Raw genomic sequence first — 10,459 nt, 5'->3', positions numbered from 1 at the left:
CCCTGCACCTTGTCCTGGAAGCTATCTCAGGGCAGTGACCCGGGAAATTGTAGGGCGCCCCTGGTGCATGCCCCATCTCCCCTGGGATCCCTGTTCTTCATTGCCTGATGTCCAGCATCTTGACCACTGTTGTTTCCCATGTTTCGTCCCATCTTTTAGTTGTTTCAGGCGGGAGTGCATCCAGCCTGTGTTACTCTTTTTGGAGGTTGGAGCTGGAAGAACTTGATGAGATGGAATCTAAAAACCTTATAATGTGGTTCATAGTCACTAACAGAATGTGGGCAAATGCAGAAAAGTAGCCAGAAGAGAAGCACTGCCCCGCGGGGTCCCTCTGCCCACACCCACGCCCTGTTTGTTAGCCGTTAGCCCTCTGCTGTGTCTCCTCCTGGCTGTCTTCTGTGTGTGAGACGCTGGGCAGCACTGTCGTGACACCTGTTTTACTTTTCCAGGGTGCCTTGAATGCCTGGAATTTATTGTCTCCTGGTTCCAGAGGCTGAAGTCTGAGATGAGGGGTCAACAGATTTGGCTCCCGTGGGGCTGGGAGGAGCATCTGGTCCACAGCCCTCCTCTTCCTGCTGCTTCCTGGCTACCTTTGGAGTTCCATGGCCTGTGGACACATCACCCCCATCTCTGCCTGCATCTTCACGTGGCCTTCTCCACGTGTGCGTGTCTGACTAAAATGTTCACTCTTTTTATAAGGACACCACTCGTATAGATTAGGGCCCACCTGTTCCAGTGTGACCTCATCTTAAGCAATTACATCTGCAAGGACCCTACCTCCACGTCAGGTCCCATTCTGAGGTGCTGGGGGTCAGGACTTCGACCTGGAAATTTGTGCATTTCCACAGGAGGCCACGTACAGGGACTCCTCTCTCCTTTGGAGACTGTTTGGGGGGCTACCTTGTGCACCTTGCTCATCTCTGTGGGGAACAGGTGGGGCAGGCCCGTTCTTCCCAAGGCTCTGCCCGTACCCTCCATCCTGCCAACATCCTGGACCACTCTCCCGAAGGAGATGCCCATCTCAGGGGGTCCTGCCCGAAGTTGCTGGGGGGCCTCCAGAAGGCCATGGATACACCCTCTGAGCTGGATCTCTCTCCCTCGGGCCTCCCCACCTGCTGGGGGACCACGCAGGGTAAGAGTCTCCCCTCCCCTCCTCCTGGGTATCACTGAGATGAATGCGGTGCCCCCGGCCTGGGCCTTGCTGGCCTGAGTCAGCCCCCAGCCCTCTGGCTGTAGCCTCACTGGGCACACACGGCTTGTAGAACAAGGGTAGGCTTCCCAGCAATAATAACAAGAAACATGGCAATGGCTGCCACTGCAGTCCACGCTTACAGCCCTGCGCCGGGCTCTGCCCTTTGAGTGTTTGTAGCTGGTGGGGGCACCCGGAGTCCGGCCCTGCCCGCTGGGCCCCGTTCCCGTGCTGCTGCCCCCGGAGTGACTCTGGCCCACAGGTGACGGGTAGGGCAGTCCCCCCCAGCGGCTCCTTGAGAGCTTTCTGTTGACTCTACCCCTCGGCAGCTCTGTAATCGGCTAGTGCAGAGGCCAGATCCGCTTCCTCGAGGCCTGCGCACAAGGCATGTCCCTGCTCCCGCGGCACTGTGTCACTAGGCCTGGCTCCAGGTCCAGCTCTGGGCCTGCTGTGCGGGGCTCTGGCCCCTCCTGGGGGGTCACCACTCACAGCTGCACTCCCCACCATAGGAAGCTGGGACACCAGAGGCTCTCTGTACGGCCGCTGTGCCGAGGCCAGACGTAGCCACGCCTGGGGAGGACAGGCCCCCTTTCTGAGGGAAGGAGGGGCAGCTTCCAGTCATCCAGGCTTCACAGCCCACGGGCGGGGGCGGCGCTGTGGCCGACTCCAGGCAGGGCCCCACCTCTTCCCACCCCCAGAGCTGGGGCTATCACTCTGGGCACTTCTGAACCCTCCCGCGTCCCCTGCCCCAGGGGCTGGCCACCAGCGTGGCCCTTCTGCCTTCATCCTGCCCCCTGGCTTCCCAGGGAAGGGCTCAGGCCAGGTGGGCCCCAGGTAGCCTGGTCATGAAGGGCCTTCTAGGGTGTGGGCTGAGGCCTCAGAGCCCTGACTATCCCCAGGGGGCTGCAGGCAGAGCCCCAGGGCCTCCGGGTGGAGTAGGGCTCCCCTCTGGAGGAGGGAGGCCGCCAGGATGCCCAATGGCCTTCCGTGCGCTCATCTGGCCGAACGTCAGGAGTTTCCCCTGCACCTGCCCGCTGCCGCCCAGTTCCCCAAGCACAGGGTCAGAGATGGGCGGCCCTCTGTGGGGCAGGGCCGGGCAGGGAGGGCTCAGGGCCAGGACGGGCAGGGCTGCCCAGCTGGGGAAGGGTCCCCACCGGGTGTAATGCTTAGAGTGACTGATGCTTCCTGACCATCACTGTGCAGATGAGAGAGGCCAAGGTCGGGCAGGAGGAAGCGGAGGGGCCGACTCCCTCCGGCCCAGCCTGTGTGCCTGCCTCGCATGCAGGACGCACACCCGGCAGCAGACGGCGCCCACCTGTCACAGGGGCCGCGGTGCAGAGACAGATGGGGTCAGGTGACCGCGGGAAGCCCTCTGACCGACCGCCCCCCACTCCGTTCCAGGGCCACTGAGGCCCAGATGCAGACGCAGGGGGCCTCCGAGTGGGCGTGGTCCACTCAAGCCACACCCACGAAGGTCCGTCCGAGTGGGCGTGACCCGCTCAGTCACAGCCACACCCACACACGCTCGGGCCCGCCCACGCTCCGGCACACGAGGGCGCACGCGCAGCTCTCCTCCCGGAAGATGTGCGGACGCTGGGCGCCACCTGCTGCACAAAATCGGCATCCCGCGTGCCTCCCGCCTCCCGAACCTTCCGTGGGCCGGTCACGCCGGCCGAGGTGTGGGCCTTCCCGGATGCTGAGACCCTTCCTGCACACCCGGGACTGGGCGGGGGGCGAGCTCCCTACACGTGTGGCCGCAGCAGCGCCCAGTGCCCAGAGGAAGCACTGAGGTGGGCAGACGAGGTGGCGCCGGGGGTGGGGGGCAAGGGCCCGCCCGGCTCCTGGGACCTCTGGGCCTGGCGGGCCCTGTGTCGGGCTCCAGGGTGGGGGGGTCCCAAGTTCCCCATGGCTGTGCCGAGCCCCCCTTGCTTGTGAACGTGCAGAAGGGGCAGCTGCCAACCAGACCGCAGACACAGGAGGCCGGTTCCCCGCCCCCGCTGCTCATGGCCCCCCCAGGGTGATGTGCGGTTTCAGAGCTGACCCCCATCCACCACCAGGTCCCTGAAGACCCCCAGGCTGGCAGCAGCCCCCGCCCCTGCACCCCAGACTAAGGTTCCGCCTGAGTCTGCGGGGATTCCCCCCCAGGACCCTGTTCCCTCCCTGCAGCTTGCCCGCACCCCCAGGGCCACTCGCTGGCCAGAGGGCACAAGTGGGGGCACGAAGTGGCAGCCCACACGGGGGCCCGGAAGTGCCACAGTGTGCAATGGAACCGCCCTCCGCCGTCCAAAGCCTCAGGTTTTTATTGAGTGCCAGCTGGATGCAGAGCATGCCGAGGGTGGGAGGCCGGGAGCAAACAGTGGGCTGGCTCTGAGGGCCAGCGAGGACCTGTGGTTCCAGAATCCCCCCCAGACATTCACTCCCAACCCGGGGCGCCTGGGCGGAGCTCCTCTCCCCCCCTCCCCCTCCCACCTTACCCCAGCTGTTTGGTGCCCCTGCGGGCTGCCTGGTTGAGCTACTTGCAAGAGCCTCGGGGTGGGGGGCGGTGTTGGGAGTGGGTGTGGTCATCATCCCCCCGGCCCCAGCCCAGAGATGGGCCTGGAGGAAATGATTTCCCCCGGTGATCTTACCTGTGGCTGGAGAAGTGGGGCCACCAGGCTCTGCATCTCAGGCCCGCCCTGGGGCAGAGCCAAGATGGGCTGCCTAGGCACCAAGGACCCATCCAGCTGTTAAGGAGATGCCTGGTGGCCCCCACCTGGTGGCTCTGGGCCCGAGGGCAGCTGGTCTCCCGGTGGCTGCCTGGGCCCTGGCTGAAGGGAGGGGTCGGCTGGATGTGCCTGGCATTCCCCCACCCTCGCGAAGGATGCAGGGACGAGGAGGCCCCCCCCAGCTGACCACTGGAGGCCCTGCCGCAGGGGTGGGCGCCCGGGTCCCACCCTGCTGCCCTCACTGCTTCCCAGAGCAGTGCGTCCCATCATTTAGTGGGTGACGGTGACCTCGGGTTCCTGATCCTAATTCCCCCCCTTCAGGTGTCACCCCTGCTACACCTGCCCTAAATTCCCACCCCAGGTCCCCTTGGCTCTAACACTGTAGCCCTCAGACCCTGCCCTGTGCCCAAAGCTGTACCCCTTAACCCCCAACCCCATTCTCACCTCCCTCCCTAAATCCACCCCCCCAGCACTCTGGGATGATCCCCCAATTCTCCGGACCCTCCCCTATCCACCTCTTCCCTAGCCTCAGCTGACTTAACACATGGAGGCTCAGGGGAGGCAGGTGGGTCCCCACTGTGGCTGCACCCCAAGTGTGTGATCATGTGCCTTGTCCAGGACGTCTGCTCCCCGCGTCCACCCGGGGCGGAGGGCAGCCTGGACCATGGGAGCACCTGTCCTCTGCTCTCTGTGACACTGCCCCCGATTCTGTGAGCTGGATGGGGGTACAGCTGGCTGTTTCCTCCATCTCTGGGAAGTGAGAAGTGGGTGTCCTCCTGGCCGGGGCCTCCTGGCCCCCGGGATCCCCGGCTGGCTTCCGGAAGATGCCGGGAGGAGGGAGGGTAGTGGCGCTGGACCTGTGCCCCAACAGGACCTGGCCATAAACAGGCGGGGTGGGGGCTTTGGCGTGGACTGCTGACCCTCCCTGGCGGACTTTGCCCCCAGCCTGGCCCCCAGCTGTCAGCTCTTCCCAGGAATGGCCACCTTTGTTTGTTCCTTGAGAGTGTGGGTGGCATTGCCTGCCTGCCCAAGCCCTGGCAGGCTCCTCTGTGGGCCTGGGGAGGGGGCCGGTGGGGGCTGGGGCTCCCCTGGGGGCCCTGGGGCTGCAGACACAGGCCCCCCCAACCCAACAGTGGGGCACAGGCCTGGAGAGTGACCAGACAGGCAAACAGGCCCAGAAAAGGCAGGGCCTGCGTGCGTCCACTTGGCCAGCCCTGAGCTGGGATCAGGGCCCGGGGTCCATCCCTTCCATGGCCTGGCCTCGTCTTGGATTGAGGAAGGCGGGGTCAGTTGAGGCAGAAATGATCACTTTCATATTTTAGTCCGGAAAGGGGCCACATCGGGGGAGGTTATAGTGTTTCTTCCAGCTCCTTGCTGACTGCCCCTGGACAGGGTCCCCACCCAGGCATCAGTGTTCACCTGGGTGATTCTAATAATATTATCAGGTGATGCATCGTCTCAGCCACTCCCCAGCACGGTCCCCGAGACATGTTTGGGGGGAAGGCTGAGAGCTCTAAACTATTTTCATAACAAGACCGAGTGATCTGCCTTTTTCACTGGGCTCCCGTGGCACAGACAGTGCAAAAGCCCCGGTGTGTAAAGCTGTTGGCTCCTCAGCAAGGATCCCGGTGTCGCCACGGGGCAGGGCCCCCCCGTCTTCCTCACCACACACTCCCAAGGAAAGAAGCGCTTTCAACAAACGTTCCTAATTTAACTGACTTCAGTCTGGGCCCTGGCACGTGAGGAGTCGGGTGGCGCGAGCGTCCCGCTGCGCTGGGCTCGGGCAACGGGCGAGGGGTGAGAACCACTGACCAACGGGCCGTGGTTGTTCACACCGGGGTTCTTGGCAGACGTTTTCTCCAAAACGAGAAAAACAGCGGACAGTCTTTGTTGCCACGGTAAACTCGAGCTCTCTAGTGGGAATGAGAATTTTGGAACCTGCCAGCATCAGCGAGACAGCTTCCCGACCTGAAGGCCTTTCTCCAAGCTTGTGATGTAGGTGTGAGTTCCACGTGGACATGGAATGGGAGACTCTGAACCAGTGTTTTCCAAACGACCGATGCGCGATGTTATAGCATCACGGCGGCCAGAGACCCGTCCACGGGGCGAGATGGACCGAGGGTCCCCGGGGCCCCAGTGAGCCGTGCACGGAGTGGGCTCCCGGTCCAGACTGCAGCCGCCCCGAGAGACGCCACGTGCCGGGGTTTGGTGTCGGAGCAGAGGAGAAAGTCCGCGAGGATCCCAAAAGGCTGTTCACGTGCTCCTGCCTTTCCAGCTGCAAGTCTGGGCGAGGCCGGAGTTTCTCCGGATGCTTCGACCAAGACGACATTTCGCAACTGACCAAAGGCAGACGTGGTGACGACGTCCAGCTGCCGCTGAGAAGCCTGATGTCAGGGAGATTCGCAGAAACGTGTATTCATGCCACTCTTCTTACTGAATTTTTTTTTTTTTGAAAATATAGTTTTGGGGGGTAAAAATGTTATTTATGTTAGCATGTAGTGTATTTATTTTTAACTGAAATAAACATTAAAAAAATTTCTCAGTTTTATTGCCTAACATGGCAAATATCGAGAGATAGCACTCTCATAAACCAAAGCTCTTTGGGGGCTCTCAATGCTTTTTAAGGAGTAAAGCGGTCTTCAGGTGGAGGAGCTCGTCCTGTCCTGCTGGGGACCCCCTTCTTGCCAACCACAATGCATGCTCCTTCTTGGGGGGGGGGTCTCTGACCTTGGGGAGTGGCAATGTTGCCCCCATGCAGAGGTGCTGACCCAGCCGGAGCGCCCCACGATAGACCTGCCCCTGCTCTGGGCCCCTCCCTGAGGGGTCCCAACTGGGGGCTGCTTCCCTGACCTGCATTTATTTATTTATTACTTCAAATAAATTTTCTCTCTCTTTTGAAAAAATTGTTTTTTTATTTTGGTAAAGTACACGTAACGTAAAATTTACAATTTTAGCCATGTTTAAGTGCACAGCTCAGGGGCGTGAAGCACATTCGCGTTGTTCTGCGACCATCACCACCATCCACCTCCAGAACTTGTTCATCCTCCCAAACCGAAACCCTGTCCCCATGAAACACTCACTCCCCTCCCCTCCCCCAGCCCTCATCCCCACCGTCTACTTCCTGTCTCTGTGGATGTGACTCCTCCAGCGACCTCACGTGGGTGGAATCAGACAGCATTTGTCCTTCTACGTCTGGGTTATTTCACTGAGTGTAATGTCCCCAAGATTCATCCACATTTACAGTGCGTGTCAGCATTTCCTTCTTTTGTGTACCCATTCGTCCGTCAGTGGACACTTGGGTTGCTTCCATGTTTTAGCTGCTGTGGACACGGGTGTGCAAGTATCTGAGTCCCTGTTTTCACTTCTTCTGGGGACGTACCCAGAAGCGGGATTGCCGGATCAAATGGCAGATCTGTTTTAAATTTTTTGAGGAGCCTCCGTACCGTTCCCACAGCAGCTGCACCAGTTCACATTCCCACCAGCAGCGCACGGGGTTCCGGTTTCTCCATGTTCTCGTCTGCACTTGTTATTGTCTGTTTTCTGGACAATGGGCAGCCTGGTGGGTGTGGTGCCCTGGCCTCTAGCTTGAGGTCCATCCTTGGCGGGCCCCAGGGCTCAGACCAGGCCCCTTTGCCACCTGCCAGACGCTCCCGCCCGGGCTCCCGCGCCCCTCTCTTGCTGCCTCCTCTTCCCTGGGGAGCCCCTGTCCTTGGTGCCTGTCTGCTCAGAGGCCCAGGGGTTCTGCCAGGATAGGGTGTCCCGGGGTCTCCTGCCCCTAGAAGGGCCTGCAGAGCTTCCCCTGGGGCCCAGGTGTCTGTGTGTCTTGAGTCTCAGGACCGAGGCCTGGAGAGCAGCTGGGGTTCAGGCCCAGGCCTCCCTGTCCTGTCAGGGAGGGCCCCAGCCCCCAGCCCTGGGGGGCAGGATGCTGGATGTGGGCCTGGGGACTGACGTTTGCCTGTCTTTCCGGTGTCCTATCTTTACTGTGCTGTGATTGCGTCAGGAGGTCCCCGAGGAGCAGGAAGCAGGCGTTTAATGGCCTTGGGCGAGCCTGGCCTTGGCGTCTCTGTGAGTGGTGTGACGTCACCCTGCCCACACCCACGTGGCAGGGGTTTGGAGAGACGCCAGACACACTGCTCCTTTCTGAGCGCCGGCCCTGCTCCATCAGCCCAGGAGCTGGACGCGCAGACCGCCGTCCTGGCCCTGATGGTCTCCCTCCCAGCTCTTCCGTGCAGCTCCTGGAGCCGTTTCTGTGTCTGAACATCTTGGGGACAATTTGTACCCAGTTCTCTTTACTAAATAACATTAACTTCTCTGAACAGTCAGCGGCCTGGGGGTCCCATCCTGGCCCCTACAGAGGGGCCACACCCCGGCTCCCCCGACCCTGCCTCAGGGCCCTGAGCCCCCGGTCCCAGGAGGCAAGGGTTCCCGCGCCTGTGTTTCCCTTGCAGTGAGCGTGGATCAAGAGTGACTGCTAGCCGCCCACGGACACCCCCACCAGCTGGAGGCCACAGGGTTCCTCAGCAAGGAGCGCCCACCGCCCGGCCAAGGGGCTGCGGGCCAGGGTCGCCCGCCTGGCCCAGGGGCAGCTGGTGGGCGGGCTGACGGGGACCTTCGTCCTGGAGGAATATGGCGGGTCTGCGGGGCTGGCGACACCCTTGCTGGGTGTGGTGAGCCTTCAAGGGTGTTGGTGGGTCTCCTCATGCCCCGGCCCGCTGGGCGCTCCCCCCTTTCCCTGGCTGTCACCTTAGACTGTTTTATGACCTCGTTCTCCCAACAGTGTATCGGGGAAATGAAATCAAACATTAGATATTCGCTGCGAACTTGATTTTTAACGGCTGTGGGCTGTCCTGGGGTCCAGCCTCAGGGCCCTTAATCCATCCAGGCCCGGTGCAGGACAGCAGGACTTGGTTCCTGATGGTGGACGCTTAGGGGGGACGCTTATTCTCTGACGTCACACAATGCTGCTCTAGGTCATCTCAATGTTCTTGCCCAGAAGCTCGGCTACTCCTCCAAGGAGCCCCGGTTCCTTTTATTGGAGGGTGGTGTTGAGAACACAGATCTGGGCTTTGGGTGTGGTCACTGCTTGTGAGGTGTCCTGTTTGCAGGCCCTCTCGGGGGACAGCACTAGAAAGACACCAACTGCATACACGTCTGTCACCCATCTATCACCCATCTGTCTATCTATCTATCTCCCATCTGTCTGTCTGTTATCTATCTATCTATCACCTATCTATCACCCATCTGTCTATCTATCTATCTATCTCCCATCTGTCTGTCTGTTATCTATCTATCACCTATCTATTATTATTATTACTATTATTATCTATTACCTATCACCTTTCTACCTATATCCATCTATCTATCTATCTATCATCTATCTATCATCTATCTGTCACCTATCTAGCTATTATTATTATAACGATCATTATTATCTATTATCTATCACCTATCTATCTATCATCTATATATCTATGTATCTATCATCTATCCTGTGTTTATGGTTTGAACACGCTGGATTTGAGGTGCTGTGCTGTGGGTGATGGCTGATTTATACCTGTGGCTGGGACTTTGCAAGTTGTGTTTCTGGACTCCCTGGCCGGCTGGCTCCCTGGAAGGCACCGTTGGTGGGTGGGGAGGGGAGAGAGAGGAGGAACTCCCGTCTCCTTTCTGGCTTCTTTTGGAGTCCCTGCCGTCCCAGAGGGTGGCTCTTGGGCGGTCCCACCACCAGCTGCGCCCTAGCCCCAGGAGGCCCCTCCTCTCTGCTCCCCCAGCCCTGGGGGTGGAAGCCACTTCTTGCCACTCCCCCAAGGCCTCCTTTTGTCCTCACAACCTCCAGCACTTGCGTAACCAGCTCTGTGCTGAATCTCGTCTGTTTGAAATACCTTCTGTGGTTTCATTTTTCTGATGGGACAGTAAGTGGTACCGGGTGGATTTCCGAGGTCAGTCCAGGGTCCAAAGTCAGGAAAGAGACTGGAGGGCAGATGGGCACCCTAGAGACAGAGCCCCAGGGAGGAGGGGAGGCTGTGAAGGCAGTGTTTGGGGGACCTGTCAGGCACGAAGCAGCTGCGATAGAAAAGAGGAACGAAAGGTCGCATGTCAATGCCTCAGACTCCACCTTCAGAAATTAGAAAAGAAAAGGAGCAAATTAAATCCAAAGTAAGTGGAAGAAAGGAATATCATTAATAAGATGAAACAGCAAACAAAGTACTAGAGAAAAAAGCAAGGAATCCAAAAGCTGGGTCTTTGAGAAGATCAATAAACTAGATAAACCTCTAGCCAGACTGATAGAAAAAAAAGAAAGAAGACACAAATTACCATTATTAGGAATGAGAGTGGTGACATCACCACAGATTCTATAGATATTAAAAGGATAATAAGGGAATATTATGAACAATTTTCTGCCAATAAATTTAGCAACTTGGGTGAAATGGACAAATTCCTTGAAAGACATAATTCACTCAAGAAGAAGAAATAACTGAAGAGCCTTATATATTCAAGAAATAGAAAACAAAACAAAACCAAAAGCCTCCCCACAGAGAAAGCTCCAGACCCAGACGGCTTCAGT

Source organism: Balaenoptera physalus (genome assembly GCF_965194825.1).
Source record: "Balaenoptera physalus genome assembly, chromosome: 10".
In the NCBI taxonomy this organism is placed as follows: Eukaryota; Metazoa; Chordata; class Mammalia; order Artiodactyla; family Balaenopteridae; genus Balaenoptera; species Balaenoptera physalus.
Note: the sequence above shows the minus strand (reverse complement) of the source record.